The sequence below is a fragment of the Onthophagus taurus genome, chromosome 8 (genome assembly GCF_036711975.1).
Source record: "Onthophagus taurus isolate NC chromosome 8, IU_Otau_3.0, whole genome shotgun sequence".
NCBI lineage: Eukaryota > Metazoa > Arthropoda > Insecta > Coleoptera > Scarabaeidae > Onthophagus > Onthophagus taurus.
Genome location: NC_091973.1, coordinates 9,679,104 through 9,702,011, shown reverse-complemented (window position 1 = coordinate 9,702,011; position 22,908 = coordinate 9,679,104). Strand labels below are relative to the sequence as shown.

Genomic DNA, 22,908 nt, shown 5'->3' with positions numbered 1-22,908 from the left:
CATTCACAGATAATGAACAAACGCACTCATCCTTGCATCCACCGGTACCAATTGGTAATGGCAACTGCGACAACATCGACAAGTACGAGACAGAAAGTTTCACAACAGACCTTAACGGGATATATCTCGCACAATAAGTTTAAGAAAAGTTTTATTTAAAGAAATTAATGATCTAGTGCTAAATATGATTCTGAAAGATTTACAGCCATTTTCTATAATAAATGATAAAGGTTTCCGTGAATTACTTAGCCAGCTGAAGCCATCATACAAAACCTGAGTCATACATCGCAATATCTATTACAAGAAATGAAACGGGTTGTAACAACATGGGGAATTACAGCAAAAAATTATGTGGTTACAATAGATAATGCTCCCAATGTTGTTAATTCAATAAGACAATCTGAGTGGTCACATTATCCATATATGACACACACACTAAATTTAGTAGTCCAACGTGGATTGAAACATATAGAGGAAATTCAACAACAAATTAAAACAATTGTTCAACACTTTAATAAAAGTACACGAGCACACAATAAGTTAATGTCAACACAAAAACAAATGCAGCCAAATTGTCAAATAACACTGAAAAATGATGTCCCTACAAGATGGAATTCGACATATTATATGTTTGATCGTATAGTTAAAATGCATCAACCGCTGGCAGTGACCATAGGTTTGCTTAATAATCCTGTGGAAAGCCTGTCAGAAAATGAATGTGATACTCTGTCACAAATCTGCAAGATTCTACAACCAAGTTTGAGCAAATAACAACAGAAATGAGCTCTGAGAAAACAGTCACCGTATCAAAAGTACTTTTAGTGATTAGAGGATTAATGTCATCTCTTAACAAAATCTTAACCTTAACACATTAAAGACAGCAAAAACATTAATTAGCACCCTGATAAATGAAATCAGTATCAGATTTGAAGATATTGAAGAGAATGAAGCCCTCTGAAATCGGCACTTTTGGATCCTCGATTTAAGCAAAAGGGTATTAGAAGACAAGAGATTAAATATACCCTACACTACACAGGTCACGTGCGTTACAGTAATTAATTAACACAGTGTAGGCCATCAGAATGGCCTGTTAAAAAAATTCTTTACTCCTGGACAAATAAGGTTGTAACGTCTATTTTTGTGTTATTGTGATTTGTCTGTAATTGTTGAGAAATCGAAGAATTTATATATAACACCATTTATATAAAAACCTCATACCATCTTGAGGTTTTTTGTTGTACTTTATACTCCTATCCTGGAAACAACCCTGGAATAAAGACGTTAAGTTATTTCGTCAGATCCAAATTTACTATATTACCTTGGACCAGACCAGTGTTTCCGAAGAAGGTTTGCTGAACTTTTTTTGGTATATTCGTCGTTTCTTCGTATATGAAGACTGCGGAGTAAAGGTCAGAGTTTTCCTTTTTAGTTGCTAAAAGAAAGAAATCAATTCAGTGAAACTACATATTTTTGTATTATATAAATTACATTTTTTTTGTACTTACCAATTTAATTTCTTTAAAAAAAAAATTTTAACCTTATTTTTTTTTGGGCTTAAACATCGCGTAAATATCAAAAGAATGATATACATTTTGGAGCGTAAAGTTCTTTTTATAATTTTTTGAGCTTAATTTTTAAACGTCCTCGGTCCCGCATTTTGGAGTGTCGCAGCTTAATCGGTTCTTCGCAATTTTACCCAATCCAACCCAACCCGAACGATTAAAACTCTAAAAACGGACAGTTCTTTGATAAAAATTTTACAGCTGGAAATCCTTTCAAACCTTACAGTAGAAGATTGTAGAACAGTTTATATATCTAGTGGGTCATGGAATATCTAAAAAAAAAAACAAGTGACGGGTTTGTTTGTATTCGCACTTGTCAATTCACTATAATCGTTCAGAGTCAGAGTGCAGTGAAATCGTTCAGTGAAATTATCAGTGAAAATATTTCTAAACGCAAGTCTTTCATTATTTTGGTAAACATATTAAACGTATAACGGTAAAAAAGGTTCAAAAACAGCTATCGAACAGAAAGCCACCTAATCGCCATAGGTTACAAAGTCATTACGAGACTGTCTCAACTTTAGCGAAGAAAATGAAAACAGCATCCGATGTTCAAGTAAATATTGATGAAAGTTTTGGTTATAGGATTATAAATTTTCTCCCAGTATTTACGGTGTTGTCCCAAATATTGATTTGCAAACAGTGTAAAGGGGCTGTTAATATTTGGGAAACTAGCAAGCGCGGCCTCGGATTTAAACTTGTTGTTTCGCGTGAAAACACTTTAATAAACAACTGCCCTTTGATTGGTCATGCTTATGACGTAAATAGACGTCTTACATTGGCAATGCAGTTGATTGGTATTGGACATTTCGGAATTCAAAAATTTTGTGCCTTTATCGGTTTACAAAAACCAATCTTCCACAAAGCATATGACGCAATTGTCAATACTATTGCTTCAGCCACAAAAGCTGTGAAAACTAAAAATATTCGGAAGGCAGTCGAAGAGAAAAAATGCATTTCCAAAAGCAAAGGCGATGTAGATGGGCTCACTGTTTCCGGAGACGGCTCGTGGCGAAAACGTGGCTTTTCCTCTCTTTTCGGTTTCGTCAGCATAATCGAGTGGTTCACAGGAAAAGTGCTTGATATTTGTGTGAAATCAAAATATTGTAAAGAATGTGAACATTGGGGAAAGAAAAAAGATATTGCCGAATACGAACAATAGCATGCATTACACCAACCTGACTGCAATTGCAATCACAGCGGCAGGGCAGACAAAATGGAGCCCGATGCAGTCGTTGAAATATTCTTGCGCTCTGAGGCTATGCATGGTGTTCGGTATGCGCATTACGTGGGCGATACAATTTTTGCGTGGAAATAGATGAACGCCGAGTCAAAGCCGCTAACCTCTCATCATCTAAAACGAGAAAGGACGCCAGGAAAGATCAAACATTACTCAGAAAGGAGGAAGATTTTTCCTCCTCCTCTCTCCTTTTGGATCGAGAAGGCATGCTTTACGGTGCACGGATAGCAGAGTGAAGGTAAAAAAATTAAAGGGTGTATTTTTAAGATTTCTTATAGTGAAGACGTATTGAAACTTTAAACGCATTTTTCTCGAAACTATGTTTTTTAAACTGGCAAGCAGTAGAATTTAAACAATTTTCATCTGTCTGACCTGAAATTTTAACTATAGCTTCTCAGATAGATTCTTTAGAGAAGTACACACGATTATTCCAGTTAACTAACAATTCTTTTTCTTATAAAAAAAATAAAGTCGCTTATGTTGCCATTTTAATATTAACTAACCATTTTGTGAAAAATTCAAATGTAGTTACTGAAAAAGTGTTTTCTAGGTGATGTTTGAAATTGTATTACTGCTTCCCGCGAACTTTCCCAAAAAATGGCAATTTCGTTTTACCTTATTCCACATCGCCACTTTGTAATAAACGTAAATGTAAATAATAAGTTTTGTATACCTTTAGATGATGTATGTAAAATAAACTATCAAAACCTGATTATTGTCGTTTTATTAGTAGTGTAACTTCACTTACTCCGTAAAACAATTTCTCCGGAACTCAATTATTTTGTTATCGTTACCTTTTTTTTAAGTTTTGAATTTTGTCATTTAATTAATTATTTTTTTTGTAAAGATAGATCAGTCTATTAGGGGAGTTATTAATTTTAGTTTTGAATACGTTTGATTTTCTTTTCCGTTCACCTGATCGAGCGCTTGTGTCATTCGGGAACGCGTCGCGATCCATATTTAGTTTAATATTTATTTTTTTGATTACATTTTTTTTTTAGTTTTGTTTTGCTTCATACTACCCCTAATTATTCGATACTATTCTTATTTTTTTATTATTATCGAATTATTTCGATATTTTCTTTTTGGTTTATTTTTATATAATATACATTTCTTGTTTACCATTTATTTTTTTAATAAATTTGTTTTTTTTTTGGTATATGATTGTGCCGATTTCTTGTGTTGTGTTATATGTTGGTGTTGTCGAACCTCTTTCTTTCCAACCCTCTTCGCAGTTAGAGCGAGCAATCTGTAACTAAAACTGCGTGGCGCCTTATAAATCCAAACCCACCCCATCTTTACTAGGAAGCCGAGGTGTTGCAGATCTGTGTGTTTTTTTAAAGGGTTCGATTGTGTTGTTGTTTTTTTGTAGTTTTGTAGAGAAGTCGTCACAAATTTTTGGCGCTCATTTCAAGGGTTTTTCTGTTTTCGTGCGATTGTTCGGGTGTATTCTTTTATGAAATGTTGTATTTTTATCAACTTCATAGCGAGAAAAAATACTTTAAACAACTTAAGCTTGTCTTGCCCGTCAGCCATCTTGCATCTTATTCTGTGTCTGATCACTATCTGACTAGAACAGGTATTATTGCATGTTTACGTTTAGAACTTGTCACGCCACCTATTATAGAGGCGGAAAACTTTCAATTCAATATTATCCCCGATAGTGTCTATCATTATGGCTCTTCGTGTGACTGTAAATTATTTAAATAAGGAGGAACTTCAGTATGATTGCAAGGGGTTATCCTGTAGGTTCGGTTGAGGAGATGCGGAAAAAATTAGCTGAGGTTTCAGGAGGAGGTTTCATCGTATCCTGGTTATCCATATACAAGCGAGGAAGGTTCGGTGGCTATAACCGCAAAATAAGTCAAGGTTTCAGCTTTAGTAGATAAATTTACAGCTAAAGATGCAAAAAAGACTGAGAGTAAATTGTGGCATGTTTTGAGTCGTATACAGCGTATGGATGAGTTATCTGATGATAGGGCTAGATTCTGTACGGAGGCAATGGCTTTGAAGGAAAAGTTTAATTCTAGGTTAGGTGCTACTGTGAGGCCTGCCGACCTGGAGGTTATCGAGACGAGTTTGAGACAAGCCCTGGATATTTTGGTTACTCCTAGTTATCCTCCTGCTGCTTCATCTGCTTTACCCAATTTGCAGCCTACTTCTCTTAGAGTTGTGCAGAAAAATGTGCCTGTTTACAAATGGGATATAATATTTTCGAGTAGACCTGGTACGTCAGTTGCAGCATTCCTAGAAAGAGTAGCAGAACTATCGGTTGCTCGTGGTGTCACATGTGATCAGATTCTTACATCAGCCTTAGATTTATTTGAGGTTCCTGCACTTACATGGTATAGGAAAATGTTGAAAATCGTATTGTTACCACGGGAGACAAAAATGCAGGCCTCGTTGTGTGGGATAAAGAGTCATCAGCAACATTAATCAACCCCCACCAATAAGATATCTAAAATCATTCAAACATTTCTTTTTAACACTTTTAGGGATTCTTTTTTATATAATATAAAAAACTCATCTGATCTTATTACCAAACTAAAGAACTGTAAAATCTCACATAAATGCAAATTAATCTCATTTGACCATTAACCATCGCCATTATTAAAAGATTCCTTATATCAGAATAACACATCCTTTTACATGTCTTTAGACAGAATTTTTTCATCTTCAACGATTGTTACTATCAAATGAACGATGGTTTGCCCATGGGTTCACCCATATCTGGGATTATACCCAATATTTTTGTCAACAATTTTGAAAGAGAACTATTTTCTGAAAAATACAAACTGATGACATTTGCTTTTATGGTCGATATGTTGATGATGTTTTTATTATATATGAGGGAAATCCCGCTAAATTTTGTGTCTTGAAAACAATTTTTTTTATAATATTTGTAAACTCGAGTTCACTACCGAAATGGAGATCGATGGTAAACTTAATTTTTTAGATCTACAAATTTCTCGTTCCAATAACATACTTGATGTTAACATTTTTAGAAAACCCACCACTACTCTATTATATCTAAATTTTCCTTTAATAGTATACAACACAAGGAGGCCAGTTTCAAATTTTTCGTTAATCGTCTAATTAACATACCCCTTAACAACAATAATTAGATTAATGAACTTAAGAAAATAATAAAAATTGGACTGAATAACGACTTTGAAATTAAAGATTTACAAAAAATTTACAACAAAATTCACGCTTCACATCTTAACAATATAATTTATCCTCATTTTCATAAAAAGTATAAATTCGTTCTCTCCCTTATAATCCTTCACTTCAATATAAATTCAAACAAGCTTTAAATAAATTTGATATTGTTCTTGCATTCTCCACTTATAACAAAATTGGTCAAATCTTAATAAATAATAAACATAAATTTAATAATAATGAACTCAGCGGAGTTTACAAAATCAAATGTGATGATTGTGAGAAGGTTTATATAGGACAGACAGGTAGAAACATTGCAACAAGGTTCAAAGAACATTTATCTAAAGACTCATCTGCCGTCTATAAACATATTCATAATTTAAAACATAAAACCACAATAGAAAATTTAGAACTTTTAAAGAACATAAAAAAATCAAAAGAACTAGACCTGTATGAGGAGATGTTCATCCATTTTAACAATATTAATGACTCATTAATTAATGATCTGACCAATATCAACAACTACAGAATTTTTTTTAAATTTATATAGTTTCAAATTTAAATTAAATTACTTCTTCTCCCACTTGTTTTCCCTCACTCTATCATCTGGCGAACGTTCCTTATAACTTTCAGTCCAATTTCACCCCTCAGCATGCTGACTCAAGTTACTGAATTTTAAAAGAAATTTTCTACAGGTTTGGTAATTTGTTTTGTCGTTAATTTTAAACATTTATTTTTAAATACTTTGAAAAACGAGATTTACGATGAATAGACAAACGCCATTTTAATTTTTTGGATTTTTTAATTTACTCGGGGAGGATTCGTTCGAAGAGATTCTTTTAAATTTTTTTATATTTCACCCTTCCGGCTTTTTCCTTTTGAATTTTTTGTAGCGGAATCTTTTTGAAGAAATTCTCTCCGATGCTTGAAACAATACTCTCTTCACTCTCGATGCTTCTACACCGACGGTAATTATATATATTTTTTATCTGTTTTTGTTATATCTGTATGTTCCTTTGTTCTATAGTCGTGCTCGAAGAAGAACGATTTTCGTTCGAAATCTTCAAAGATAGCACCGAAATAAAATATTTTCATCGTTTATACGACTTTTAATCTTTTTAAAAATTAGGTTGTACTAATTTAGTGGAACATGTTATTCGTACTACTGCTGAGCCAATAAAGCAACGACATTACCCTATTTCGCCGGCTTTATTAAAATTCGTCAACGAAGAACTTGATGAAATGTTAAAGAATGGTATTGTAGAACGTTCGTCATCACCATGGGCTTCTCCTATCGTCATGGTACCTAAAAAGGATAAAACCTACAGATTTTGTGTCGATTATAGGAATAAAGCGACTGAGCGGGATGCATATACTTTACCTTTTGTAACTTCCACATTAGATAAGCTTAGAGATGCTCGTTACTTGTCCTCATTGGATATTAAAAGTGCGTATTGGCAAGTACCTATAGAAGAAAAATCCCGTCCTATTACAGCTTTCGTAGTTCCTGGAAGAGGATTGTTCCAATTTCGTCGTATGCCTTTTGGTTTACACAACGCACCTGCGACTTGGCAAAGGCTTATCGATAGAGTCTCGGTATTGATTTAGAACTTTACGTATTTGTATATCTTGATGATATCACAATTATTGCTAACGATTTTTAGAAACATTTAGAGGTATTACGTGAAGTGTTAGAGCGTTTAAGGGGAGCTGGTTTGACGGTTAGCCGGTTAGCCGAGCGAAATGCCAATTTTGTCGTTCAGAATTGCGATATTTAGGTTATATTATAAATCAAAGAGGTCTAGCGGTGGACCAGAAAAGGTCATGTCCATAATAAGAATTCCAACACCCACTTGTGTGAGAGAAGTGCGAACGATTCTTGGGATGGTGTCGTAGTATAGAAGATTCATACCTGATGTTTCCACGATTATCGCACCAGGAATGTGCTCGTGCTCTAGAATGAATAAAAACATGTTTAGTTTCGGCTCTAATTCTCACATGCCCGAACTTCGAGAAATCATTTGACGTACAGACTGATGCGAGTAATTATGGTTTGGGCGCTGTTTTGACGCAAAACTATCCTGATGGTGATCGTGTTATAGCTTATATTAATAGGTCATTGTCGAGGACAGAACGGTTATACTCAACGACAGAAAAAGAGTGTTTGACTGTGGTATTTGCTGTGGAGAAATTTCGGCCTTGTATAGAAGGAACTCATTTTCGAGTCATCACAGACCACTACTCCTTGAAATGGTTAAATAAGCTTAAAGATCCTTCTGGTCGTTTGGTGAGGTGGAGTGTTACATTACATTACATTGAATCGACTACATATCGGGTAGGCGGACCAACCAACCTTGCACCGCGACCCTAAGGATCTATTGTACCCCGATAGATATCGTTATCAAATTTCACCGTGCAGTCCAATGCTCTTAACGAACATTAATACCTTGCTCGGCGAAAGGTCATTCGAAAGTCCCTTCAGGAGATAAATTGCGACCCAAAAATCGAGAATCTGATACGGTTAACGGCAGGGCAGTGGCATAAAACATGCTCAACCGTGTCTGCTTCCTCCGCACATAGTCGGCATTCAACATCGTCGGCTAAACCCAACAAGTAGAGGTGTGCTTTTAATCGGCAGTGCCCAGTAAAAACACCCATTAGAACTTTTATGCTACTATGGGCAAGTCCTAAAATATTCCCGGGTTTGACAGTGGCGATGTTAATAAACACCTTACCATGTCTCATTCCAGGAGAACTGGTCCACAGTAGGCGAAGTCTCTCTTCAGCCCACAGTCCAATCCTATATTTGGCCATCGCAAATGATACACCAACTGCTGGTTCCGGCCCCACAAACGCTGCAGCGCTGCCATCTCGTGCTAGCTTATCTGCCGCTTCATTGCCAGCAAACCCAGAGTGACCCGGGACCCAGATCAGAGAGACTCTGTTATCACAACTCAGTGTGTTTAATGTTCTCTTACAATCATTAACCAGAGCCGACACCGTTTTCACGGCTTGCAGCGCCTGGAGAGCGGCTTGACTGTCTGAGAAAATTCGTACTGTCATGTTCTTCACCCCTCTTTCAAGAAGGATTTTAGCACCCATGTCAATAGCAAATACTTCCGCCTGGAATACAGTACAGTACGTACCTAGGCTGTAAGCTTGCTTAATTCGAGGTGTCTGGCAGTATACTCCTGCTCCTACCCCTTCAGGCGTTTTTGATCCATCTGTGTACAAGCAAATGTCTGCCTGAACCAGAGAATTTTCATTTTCGATCCAGGACTGCCGCTCAGGCAGTACAATCTGGTATCGAGTATTAATCACTGATAGTGATACCGCCAAATCTGACGGCATTGATAGCACAGTATCAGTGCTTATAATGTCTTCCGCAGCCCATTGGTAGGACATGTCGGAACAGTTTTGAGCATATTGCTTAAATCTGTAAATGGTTGTTCTAGCCACTTTCTCTATATGCAAATGCAGAGGAGATAGGCCAAGCAGAACCTCCATTGCTAGAGTTGGCGTTGTGCCTATCGCACCAGAGATTGCCAATCCAGCTACTCGTTCAATTCGTGAAAGTTTACTGATAACTGAAGTCTGGCGGACTTTCCAGGCTGCTGCTCCGTATGTGATCATAGGTCTAACCACAGTCACATAGAGCCAGTACAGTTTTTCAGGGGTAAGACCCCAATTTTTTCCACAAAGACTGCGACAAGTCCACAAGGATAGTCTAGCTTTTTGCAAAACTCCTTGCAAATGTCCATTTCATGACAGGGTTTTGTCTAGGATTACTCCTAGATATTTGACTTCCTTTGAGAAAGGAATTTCTTCACCTTGGATAGTTGGGCGGATTAGTCCATCCAACTTTCGTTTCCTGGTGAAGGGCACAACAGTCTTTCGCGGGTTTATTGAGAAGTTCTCTCCCTTACATCAAGCGCAAATGGTATCTAGGGTCACCTGGAGGACTTTAGACATCCAGAGGTGTAGTGTATCCTTTAGAGGTGGAGTGTTGGATTACAACAATTTTATTTTGAAGTTGTTCATCGAAAAGGTAGGGATCACTTGGTTCGCGATGCTTTATCTCGTACTGTACCGGATATCGTGGAAGTACGAACGGATGTATAAATATGTGCCGCTTTTGTATACGCCTTTGTGGCGGTTAGAAGATAATAAATTGTATAAATATGTCGGAAAACGTTATATTAATCTTGATGATACAGGATCAGAGTGGAAACAAGTAGTACCAAAAGACACTAGGAAAGCGGTTATTCACGATAATCATGATACACCTACTGCAGGTCACGGTGGAGTAACAATGTATAGAGTGGCAGAAAAATATTATTGGCCTACAATGAAGCAAGATATTGCGAAATGCGTACGACATTGTAAAATATGTATTGCTGCGAAACCGGAACAGAAATCTCGTGCTGGTCATCTTCTTGGGAGACCGAATGTTTCAAAACCATGGGAAACAATATGTGTCGATTTGGTGGGTCCGTTACCTACAACTAATCGCGGTTACATGTATATTCTTAGTGTTGTTGATTATTTTAGTAAATTTTGTTTATTTTTTCCTTTAAGGACTGCAACGGCAGTGAATGTAGCGAAAATTTTAGAAGATCATGTGTATTTACTTTTTGATGTTCCACGTGTGTTGGTTTGTGATAACGGAAAACATTTGATAGTAGGGAATTTCGTGATTTGGCAAATCGTTATTCGGTGAAATTGTCTTATATTGCTCTTTATCATCCTCAAGCAAACGCTGTTGAACGAGTCCATCGTGTTCTGAAAACGATGTTATCAGCTTATGTAGAGGAAAATCATAAAAATTGGAATTTATATTTACCAAAGGTTGCGTGTGCAATTCGTACAGCTAGACATGAAGCTACTGGTCTTACTCCATATTTCATTAACTTCGGTAGACGGATTGAATGGTGGAGGTGATGATGTACAGCTCTGTTCAGATTTAATGCGAATCGTCCGCTGTTAGTTCCGACATGACGCTGGTACTGGAAGAAGACGGAGACATCTTTTGTCTCTATTCAATTCGATTTCTGAGACTACCCTCTTCCTTAACCCAGGTAAAACCGTCCCAGTTTGAAGTGGGCCGAAGAATAGATCACCCTTTTCTTAAATGTGTTAATTTTATTTTATTTTAAATCTTTTTTGATATTTTTAAGAACAACAAATACACGATTTTTTATATGTTCCTCTAATAAATGATTTTAGAGTATTTCTATAAATAAAACGTCAGATAAAAATCTCAGTAATATAATTAATATAATATAAAACTTATAAATAAAGCTTTATGAAACTCTCCTTCAAATTTTAAATACAATTATTCAACATCACAATTACGTGCATTCAAATTTGTCCGTTTTCTTAAATGCAACATGCCTCGTGTTCCTGGTCAACGAGAATCAGGTTTGACTACGAGGCGAGCAATTATTGCACTTCATCAAGAAGGAATAGATAAACAGGAAATTGCCGAACGTGTAGGCTTATCAGTAAGATTTGAAGAAAACGGGAAAGTTGGCCTTACAACATCTAGATCAGGCCGAAGGCTTATTCTTAATAATGCTCAACGAAGGGGAATTGCTGAATACGTCACCGCCAATCCATTTACAACGTCCACAATTATCAAGGATTTAATTCGATTAAATACATTCGAGTGCTGGAGGATGTTTTGATACCATCAGTAAGAACCTTGTATCCAGAAGAGATTATCACGATTGTCCAAGACAATTCACCCATGCATTCTTCAAGAATTGTACATGATTGGTTTGACGATCATAATGAGGTTAGGCGAATACCCTGGCCAGCACGGTCACCTGATCTTAACCCAATCGAAAATCTATGGACTTTGGTGGAAAAACAGTTCAATAAAAATGCCAACTTTCCGATTCGCAACGTGGATAATCTGCGCCGCAACATTACAGTTGTGTGGGAATTGTTTCCCGGCAAGGATGTATGCGAAAGAGTAGTAAATTCGATGTCCACCAGATTGCAATGTTGCATAGAGAATAATGGGTATTATACAAAATACTACAATTAGATTATTATAATATTTATTATATTTTGTATGTATAATAATATATTATATTTTTTGTTATATAGGAGTTTTATATTTCATTATATTGATTTTTGATTTTATTATACTAAAATGGTTTGCGATATATTGCAATATATAGTTTATACATAACTTATTATCAATATATACTTTTCATTTCTTTTGAGGTTCGACTTATCGTTCCATTTTATTACCAAAGTAATACAGTACTTATTAGTAATTATTTTCCTTTACTACAGGAATTGTGTAAAGTAAATGGATTGCTTATACCTATTTATTTTCTTAATTTTTCTTTGTGATTCAGTCATCTTGGCCATAAATCACATTACCCCGCTTGCCTGTTCGGAACTTTTACAACACTACAGAGCAGGTAAAACCTGGATTGAATGCTTCGTGAACGTAGGTCATTTCTAGCACAATTTTATACCTCTACGAGCGGCTCTTTTCGCATTATATCTGAACGGAACTGTACCGTAATCCCCGTAGCACTAACTTGGGACCTGTTTAAGAGTTGCCTTGCAGATAACCTAACTAGTGTCATCGCTACCGTGTGATCAAATTGAAATAGCAATGGAGTAGATCTCTGTGGCAATTCGTTAGTAGCAGTCCACTGATGGTGAAAAGTAATAATCGGGGCACACTCTGGTGTATCGAATCTCTTAGCTCCGAAAGACAAGAGATGCGGAGGCTTTTTAACCGGACCAAGACATTAGGTAAATCGGAGAAATATAAACAAGCTCTAACGAATTACACTAAAAATATACGTAAGGCAAAAAGAGAGTCTTGGAGGAGGTTCTGTGAGGTAGTGAAAGACACGCCCAGCAGTGCAAGAATTCACAAGATTCTCGCTAGAGATCCGGCACTCTTGTAAGATGTGTCTTAATGGACTTAATTCCAGCCTCAGCCAATCCGTTAAAATGGCGCCCACCTGATGGATTGAATTTCCAATGAATACCCAAAGTGGTTTCACTAACATCTGCCAATTCTTGGAGTTTGCGGCTAGCACCAACAAAATTCGTTCCCTGATCGGAGAATAACATCGAACATTGACCTCGACGGGAAAGAAATCTTCGGAGGGCAGCAATAAATGAAGCTGTAGATAAATAGACTGGGATCCGGGCTCTTGTCATGATGGTGAGAATTGGGAAAGCGAAGTCTATTCCAACAACATTAAATGCTTTGAGTTCAGTCACTCGGAACTTTGGAAGGTCAGCCATGAATGGTGTATACGATCTGGGTTTGGCACGGAAGCATTTGATACATCTTGATAAAACATGGTAGATGGCACTTCGAGGAGGCACAATCCAGTACTGTTGAGCCAATATTGCTGAAAACGTACGAAGTCCAGGATGCAAAAATTTACGGTGAGTTTCTTCTATTATAAGATGAGTTAAACGCGACACTTTTGGTAGTAACACTTGATGTTTTTGATCAAATGGCACATCCGCATTATGTAACCGACCACCCACCCTGAGTAACCCATCTCGATCTAAGAAAGGAGCTAGTTTACTGATTGGTTTTGGTAGTAATTGGTTTTTGGTGAGAAAGCAAAGGACTTCAGAAAAGTGCTGTGATTGGACGTGCTTTACTAATAAATGAAGAGACTCTTGTAATTCGAAAGAAGATACAACAGAAGAATAAAATCGTTTTTTCTTCTGGGTTCTTTGAATGAAGCGAAGGACATAAGATACGATTCGTTTTATTTTTGATAATGAGGAAAATTTGGTAAGCAAAATATCAAAAATGTGGAAATAAGTTGATAGTGATAAAGACCCCGTGAAGCACAATCAGCTGGGTTTTCATTAGATGGAACATATCTCCAAGATTCTGCGGGTAACACGTCTTGAATATGTGAAACTCTATTGGCGATGAATATTTTCCAATTTCCAGGAATGGAATCAATCCAACGAAGAATGACTTTGGAATCAGACCATACAGTAATTGATTCAAACTTAATTCCTGATGAAAGGGCATCCTTTATTGTTGAGACAAAGTCGACGAAAAGTGTAGCTCCACATAATTCCAGTCTTGGAATGGAAATGGTTTTTAATGGTGCAACACGAAACTTTCCACCAATGAAGTAGGTCTTGATGGACTGATCAAAATGTTCACACCGTATATAAGCAACTGTAGCATAACCAATAGTAGAAGCATCGCAGAATAAATGAAGTTGGCAAGTGTTATAAGAATCCGATAATATCATACGAGGTAAGTTAAAACTTGATAATTGTTTAATCTTAATTAAACAAAAAAGATTTTTTTTAATATTAGAAACAAATTAGGAAATAAATTAAAAGTGATAACGCAAGGTTCGAACCGACCCAGTTACCGGTCGCAACAACACCTGACGAAGCGCTGCAACTCAGCAGCTCCATCGATCAATTGCCGATTAAGGATCGATATCGGCAGTGCTCAAACAAGAATTGAGGACGCAAAATAATTATTGATAATTTAATTTTTGTAAATAAGACACGATTGTTTTGGAATCAATCGTACATTGTAGTTTTAAGGTTTTGTATATAAACTGAAAATTTTTATAATAAAATTTAGTATGAATTAATTATCTACTCGTCTTTACTTCACCACCTTCCTACATCAGATAACCAGGCATAGTCCGGATCTGTTCATGGTCCTTCGACAACAAACCAACGACCTACCCCTACTACTCTACGGCTTAAGCCAAATTGCCGTTACGGAGAGTGAGGCTGCTCTTCGATGGAGATACCTTTAAAAAAAAATCCTTTTTACACCAACTCAAAAAATTCGTGTCATAATGTCGGAACAAGAGTTGAACAAATAACTGGTGTGAAGTTATCCATAAATCCCAGCAATAAACTTAAAACATTAATAATTCCGTAACCAATACGATTTGGGTAACCAAATTTCACACACAGGTCACTCTTATCCTCAAGAACAGCTAACCACCCCCATTTGGTAAAAAAAAATTTTTTCAACCCTCACCCCCGAAAAAGGGATGTTTTCGCCCTGATGGGCACCTTCGAATTAAACGAAATTCTACCACATAATAGAACACACTTCTAAGTATTTTTATCAATTTTCAAAACACCGTAAGCCCTAACGGTTTTCGAGAAAAAAAATCAGTATTATAAACCGCGGATGGGACTTTAGGGGTGAATTTGACCCCGTTGGGCACCTTCAAAATTGATGAAATTTTAGGATGATTTAGAGGATGCCTTTAGCAATTGAAATCAACCATCCAAACACCGTAAGGTATAACGGTTTCCGAGAAAAAAAATGTGTTATTAGACACTATAGGTACACAGCGCGGCGCGGACATTGGGGGTGAATTTGACCCCGTTGGGCACCTCCAAAATTGACGAAATTTTAGGATGATTTAGAGGATGCCTTTAACGATTGATATCAACCATCCAAACACCGTAATGTATTACGGTTTCCGAGAAAAAAAATGTGTTATTAGACACTATAGGTATACAGCGCGGCGCGGAATTTGGGGGTGAATTTGACCCCGTTGGGCACCTCCAAGATTGACGAAATTTTAGGATGATTTAGAGGATGCCTTTAACGATTGATATCAACCATCCAAACACCGTAATGTATTACGGTTTCCGAGAAAAAAAATGTGTTATTAGACACTATAGGTATACAGCGCGGCGCGGACTTTGGGGGTGAATTTGACCCCGTTGGGCACCTCCAAAATTGACGAAATTTTAGGATGATTTAGAGGATGCCTTTAACGATTGATATCAACCATCCAAACACCGTAATGTATTACGGTTTCCGAGAAAAAAAATGTGTTATTAGACACTATAGGTATACAGCGCGGCGCGGAATTTGGGGGTGAATTTGACCCCGTTGGGCACCTCCAAGATTGACGAAATTTTAGGATGATTTAGAGGATGCCTTTAACGATTGATATCAACCATCCAAACACCGTAATGTATTACGGTTTCCGAGAAAAAAAATGTGTTATTAGACACTATAGGTATACAGCGCGGCGCGGACTTTGGGGGTGAATTTGACCCCGTTGGGCACCTCCAAAATTGACGAAATTTTAGGATGATTTATAGGATGCCTTTAGCAATTGAAATCAACCATCCAAACACCGTAAGGTATAACGGTTTCCGAGAAAAAAAATGTGTTATTAGACACTATAGGTACACAGCGCGGCGAGGACTTTGGGGGTGAATTTGACCCCGTTGGGCACCTCCAAAATTGACGAAATTTTAGGATGATTTAGAGGATGCCTTTAGCAATTGATATCAACCATCCAAACACCGTAAGGTATAACGGTTTCCGAGAAAAAAAATGTGTTATTAGACACTATAGGTACACAGTGCGGCGCGGACATTGGGGGTGAATTTGACCCCGTTGGGCACCTCCAAAATTGACGAAATTTTAGGATGATTTAGAGGATGCCTTTAGCGATTGAAATCAACCATCCAAACACCGTAAGGTATTACAGTTTCCGAGAAAAAAAATGTGTTATTAGACACTATAGGTATACAGCGCGGCGCGGACTTTGGGGGTGAATTTGACCCCGTTGGGCACCGCCAAAATTGACAAAATTTTAGGATGATTTAGAGGATGCCTTTAGCGATTGAAATCAACCATCCAAACACCGTAATGTATTACGGTTTCCGAGAAAAAAAATGTGTTATTAGACACTATAGGTATACAGCGCGTCGCGGACTTTGGGGGTGAATTTGACCCCGTTGGGCACCTCCAAAATTGACGAAATTTTAGGATGATTTAGAGGATGCCTTTAGCAATTGATATCAACCATCCAAACACCGTAATGTATTACGGTTTCCGAGAAAAAAAATGTGTTATTAGACACTATAGGTATACAGCGCGGCGCGGACTTTGGGGGTGAATTTGACCCCGTTGGGCACCTCCAAAATTGACGAAATTTTAGGATGATTTAGAGGATGCCTTTAGCAATTGATATCAACCATCCAAACACCGTAATGTATTACGGTTTCCGAGAAAAAAAATGTGTTATTAGACACTATAGGTATACAGCGCGGCGCGGACTTTGGGGGTGAATTTGACCCCGTTGGGCACCTCCAAAATTGATGAAATTTTAGGATGATTTAGAGGATGCCTTTAGCAATTGATATCAACCATCCAAACACCGTAATGTATTACGGTTTCCGAGAAAAAAAATGTGTTATTAGACACTATAGGTATACAGTGCGGCGCGGACTTTGGGGGTGAATTTGACCCCGTTGGGCACCTCCAAAATTGATGAAATTTTAGGATGATTTAGAGGATGCCTTTAGCGATTGAAATCAACCATCCAAACACCGTAATGTATTACGGTTTCCGAGAAAAAAAATGTGTTATTAGACACTATAGGTACAGATCGCGGCGCGGACTTTGGGGGTGAATTTGACCCTGTTGGGCACCTCCAAAATTGACGAAATTTTAGGATGATTTAGAGGATGCCTTTAGCGATTGAAATCAACCATCCAAACACCGTAATGTATTACGGTTTCCGAGAAAAAAAATGTGTTATTAGACACTATAGGTATACAGCGCGGCGCGGACTTTGGGGGTGAATTTGATCCCGTTGGGCACCTCCAAAATTGACGAAATTTTAGGATGATTTAGAGGATGCCTTTAGCAATTGATATCAACCATCCAAACACCGTAATGTATTACGGTTTCCGAGAAAAAAAATGTGTTATTAGACACTATAGGTATACAGCGCGGCGCGGACTTTGGGGGTGAATTTGACCCCGTTGGGCACCTCCAAAATTGATGAAATTTTAGGATGATTTAGAGGATGCCTTTAGCGATTGAAATCAACCATCCAAACACCGTAAGGTATTACGGTTTCCGAGAAAAAAAATGTGTTATTAGACACTATAGGTACAGATCGCGGCGCGGACTTTGGGGGTGAATTTGACCCTGTTGGGCACCTCCAAAATTGACGAAATTTTAGGATGATTTAGAGGATGCCTTTAGCGATTTAAATCGACCATCCAAACACCGACCACGGCTTCAGAGAAACAATTTCGTTATTAAATTGTACACGTATGTAGAGCAGATAGTAGGTGCCTTTAGCGATTTTAATAGATTATGAAAACTGCGAAACTCTTAATATTTCATGGAAAAAATAAATTTTGTTAAGAAAGGCATTTTGTAGTTTTATGGGCTTTTAGTCGTTACTGGCAAAGGGTAAGAACTCCGCCACGTGCAGTTACAAAAGGCGCAGGTATTAAGGAAAAAATATGTCCATATTTTTTGCATTATAAGTGCATTCCGGGAAAATAGTTGCCGACTTATTCGGTGTTGTTTTAGAGCGTCATACACATTTTTTAGATTTTGCCCGAAAGGTGAGGAGTAAACTTATAATATATAAAGATTCCTCAGCTATTGCAGAGATCAGCTGTTCTAGTTATCTCTTGTTAAAACCAGTGACCAGTGAAGATGTCGACGAAATTACTGTTTTTGGGCGATAGTAATTTTTGCCGAATGCTACGTACTAGAACTAACTACAAAGTATTTGTTCTAACAGATGTGAAATTAATTCCTACTAATGGTATATATTTTAGGACGACAACCAAAACAGTCAAGCAACGGAAAATATTTCCTCGACTTAGCAGTAGGCGGTCAAACAATACTAAAACTTTTGCGGCGCGCAAAGTGTATTCCAAAAACATGTTACCCTTGCTTTTGTGGAGATATTGTTGAACGTCATATCGTTATAATGATAAGAACTAAAGATGTACTCCATAAAACATCACCATCCCAACTGAAGTCCCAATATTCTCACCTCTTCCGCTTCCTTCTTTCCTTAAATCCTAAAGGAATACAAATTTGCACAATTCCTCCCTGCAAAAACTTCGAGTCTGTGAACGTAAGATATTATAACTTCTCTGTCATGCTATAAATAAATACTCTCCATGCCTTTATAGGAAATCAATCATTACATTCGACGGTTTTGTGCTGAAAAGCAAATCAATTGTACCGACATTGAAGCAATTGTTAACAGAACCATGATGGAAGGGTAACAAAACGTAAAAATGTTTCTTTTCTTATGTATTTAATACAAATTTCTACACAGGGATGACATTTACTTAAATGAACAAGGGTTGGAAACGGTCTGGAACGCGGTAGCAAGTAATTATAATCATATTCTCAATCCATTACACAATTTAATTATAAGTAAAACAGACCATTAATATAATAAATTTCTTTCTCTATCAAAAGTTTTTTTTCTATCAAAAGTCCGCCCTCCAAATCATCCTAAAATTTCATCAATTTTGGAGGTGCCCAACAGGGTCAAATTCACCCCCAAAGTCCGCGCCGCGCTGTATACCTATAGTGTCTAATAACACATTTTTTTTCTCGGAAACCGTAATACATTACGGTGTTTGGATGGTTGATTTCAATCGCTAAAGGCATCCTCTAAATCATCCTAAAATTTCATCAATTTTGGAGGTGCCCAACGGGGTCAAATTCACCCCCAAAGTCCGCGCCGCGCTGTATACCTATAGTGTCTAATAACACATTTTTTTTCTCGGAAACCGTAATACATTACGGTGTTTGGATGGTTGATTTCAATCGCTAAAGGCATCCTCTAAATCATCCTAAAATTTCGTCAATTTTGGCGGTGCCCAACGGAGTCAAATTCACCCCCAAAGTCCGCGCCGCGCTGTATACCTATAGTGTCTAATAACACATTTTTTTTCTCGGAAACCGTAATACATTACGGTGTTTGGATGGTTGATTTCAATCGCTAAAGGCATCCTCTAAATCATCCTAAAATTTCATCAATTTTGGAGGTGCCCAACGGGGTCAAATTCACCCCCAAAGTCCGCGCCGCGCTGTATACCTATAGTGTCTAATAACACATTTTTTTTCTCGGAAACCGTAATACATTACGGTGTTTGGATGGTTGATTTCAATCGCTAAAGGCATCCTCTAAATCATCCTAAAATTTCGTCAATTTTGGCGGTGCCCAACGGAGTCAAATTCACCCCCAAAGTCCGCGCCGCGCTGTATACCTATAGTGTCTAATAACACATTTTTTTTCTCGGAAACCGTAATACATTACGGTGTTTGGATGGTTGATTTCAATCGCTAAAGGCATCCTCTAAATCATCCTAAAATTTCATCAATTTTGGAGGTGCCCAACGGGGTCAAATTCACCCCCAAAGTCCGCGCCGCGCTGTATACCTATAGTGTCTAATAACACATTTTTTTTCTCGGAAACCGTAATACATTACGGTGTTTGGATGGTTGATTTCAATCGCTAAAGGCATCCTCTAAATCATCCTAAAATTTCATCAATTTTGGAGGTGCCCAACGGGGTCAAATTCACCCCCAAAGTCCGCGCCGCGCTGTATACCTATAGTGTCTAATAACACATTTTTTTTCTCGGAAACCGTTATACCTTACGGTGTTTGGATGGTTGATATCAATTGCTAAAGGCATCCTCTAAATCATCCTAAAATTTCGTCAATTTTGGAGGTGCCCAACGGGGTCAAATTCACCCCCAAAGTCCTCGCCGCGCTGTGTACCTATAGTGTCTAATAACACATTTTTTTTCTCGGAAACCGTTATACCTTACGGTGTTTGGATGGTTGATATCAATTGCTAAAGGCATCCTCTAAATCATCCTAAAATTTCGTCAATTTTGGAGGTGCCCAACGGGGTCAAATTCACCCCCAAAGTCCGCGCCGCGCTGTATACCTATAGTGTCTAATAACACATTTTTTTTCTCGGAAACCGTAATACATTACGGTGTTTGGATGGTTGATATCAATCGTTAAAGGCATCCTCTAAATCATCCTAAAATTTCGTCAATTTTGGAGGTGCCCAACGGGGTCAAATTCACCCCCAATGTCCGCGCCGCGCTGTGTACCTATAGTGTCTAATAACACATTTTTTTTCTCGGAAACCGTTATACCTTACGGTGTTTGGATGGTTGATTTCAATTGCTAAAGGCATCCTCTAAATCATCCTAAAATTTCATCAATTTTGAAGGTGCCCAACGGGGTCAAATTCACCCCTAAAGTCCCATCCGCGGTTTATAATACTGATTTTTTTTCTCGAAAACCGTTAGGGCTTACGGTGTTTTGAAAATTGATAAAAATACTTAGAAGTGTGTTCTATTATGTGGTAGAATTTCGTTTAATTCGAAGGTGCCCATCAGGGCGAAAACATCCCTTTTTCGGGGGTGAGGGTTGAAAAATTTTTTTTTTACCAAATGGGGGTGGTTAGCTGTTCTTGAGGGTAAGAGTGACCTGTGTGTGAAATTTGGTTACCCAAATCGTATTGGTTACGGAATTATTAATGTTTTAAGTTTATTGCTGGGATTTATGGATAACTTCACACCAGTGAACAAATATGCAATGCGCCAGCAAGAATTTTGGCAAGAAATCAAGAAACTACAAACAAACATAAAAAAAAGATTCCCAATCAAGAAAAAATGAAAAATACATTCAACAACGCCGGAAAAGGCTACAAAAACTATGGATAGAAATCGAAGAAACTCACAATAAGTTGGAAGAATTCGATGCTCCGACTCACGCGTATTTCACCACAAACTATATTACGCAACTAAAGAAACTATCACAAGAGGTTATGAACCAATTGGCGGAGATCCCAAGAGATCAAACCGAGCAATCCCCGGGAGAAGATAGAGAAGAAGAGGAAATCCTTCAAGCAAAACCGTCCTCAAAAGAAGAAAACGAAGACATCGAGCAAGCTCAACGTATCAAGAGACAAGAGGTCCGGATAGAGAAGCTGATGAAACTTCACGCCAAGATTGAGAACGAGCTAAAACTAAGAAAATCAAAAACCACTTACAACTACTTGAAGAAACAAATTCAAGAACAGATGGACAACATCCAAAGATTGGAAGAATTCTTGAACTGTGAAGAAATATTTCATTCCGTAATGGAACAACTACAGAAGATTACCACTGAACCTTATGAATCTGTAAGACCTACAACTCAAAATCCTATCATTCCTCTCCCAACAATAAAACTGCCCATATTTGATGGATTGTATGAAAACTGGACAACATTCCGCGACCTTTACCTTAAAATAATCCATTCTAATCAATCCTTAACCATTGTGGAAAAAATGCAGTACTTAAATACTCACCTAAAAGGGGAACCGAGCAGAATAATACAACATCTCAACATTTCCGAAACAAACTATGATGCCGCATGGGCTTTACTTCAACGTCGATACCAAAATAATCGATTAATTTTGTCCAAGCTACTGGATAAAATACTTGACCTTCCAAAATTATCGATCGAATCATCCGAGAAGGTCAAAGAACTGCACGACACTACTTCAGAATGCCTACAAGCCATTAGTAATATTGGGATTGTGACAGAAGCATGGGGTCCTGTGATCAGCAGAATCTTAGTACGCAAATGGGACAACGACACCAACAAATTATATGAACAATCCCTAAAAGATCCTAACAAGATACAAGAATTTCAAGAACTAATGGAATTACTTCAGACACGATTCCAATCGCTAGAAGCAATTGGCGAAAAAACAAAAGAAATCAAGTACCAACACAACAAACAAAGTACGAACAAAATAAAACATGCAAATATTGCGGAGGAGATCATTACATACATTCCTGTTCCAAATTTCAAGAACTCCCCGGAAAGAAAAGGGAAGAATTTGTGAACACGAAAAATCTATGTCGAAACTGCCTGAGTCACAAATTCACAGGCACATGTAACAGTACGAGAAGAAATTCTCCAGTCCCAGTACCAAAACAACAGCTCACGTTTCTCAAACAAATAAGGAACAAACAAATATTAATATAAACAGCAATTAATATAAATAGCAAAGTTATTCGATTCATTAGGTCTTATATCTTCAATCATACTTATTGCAAAAATCATATTTCAAGA

At 37.5% G+C, this 22,908-nt stretch overlaps 1 long non-coding RNA gene across 1 annotated transcript; it reads left to right on the top strand.

The window, feature by feature from the left end:
• Positions 1-17,445: 17,445 nt before the first annotated feature.
• Positions 17,446-19,230, top strand: LOC139431100 (uncharacterized). Its single transcript, XR_011641394.1, has 2 exons — positions 17,446-18,520; positions 18,574-19,230. It is a non-coding gene; the product is annotated as an uncharacterized lncRNA (long non-coding RNA).
• Positions 19,231-22,908: the final 3,678 nt, after the last annotated feature.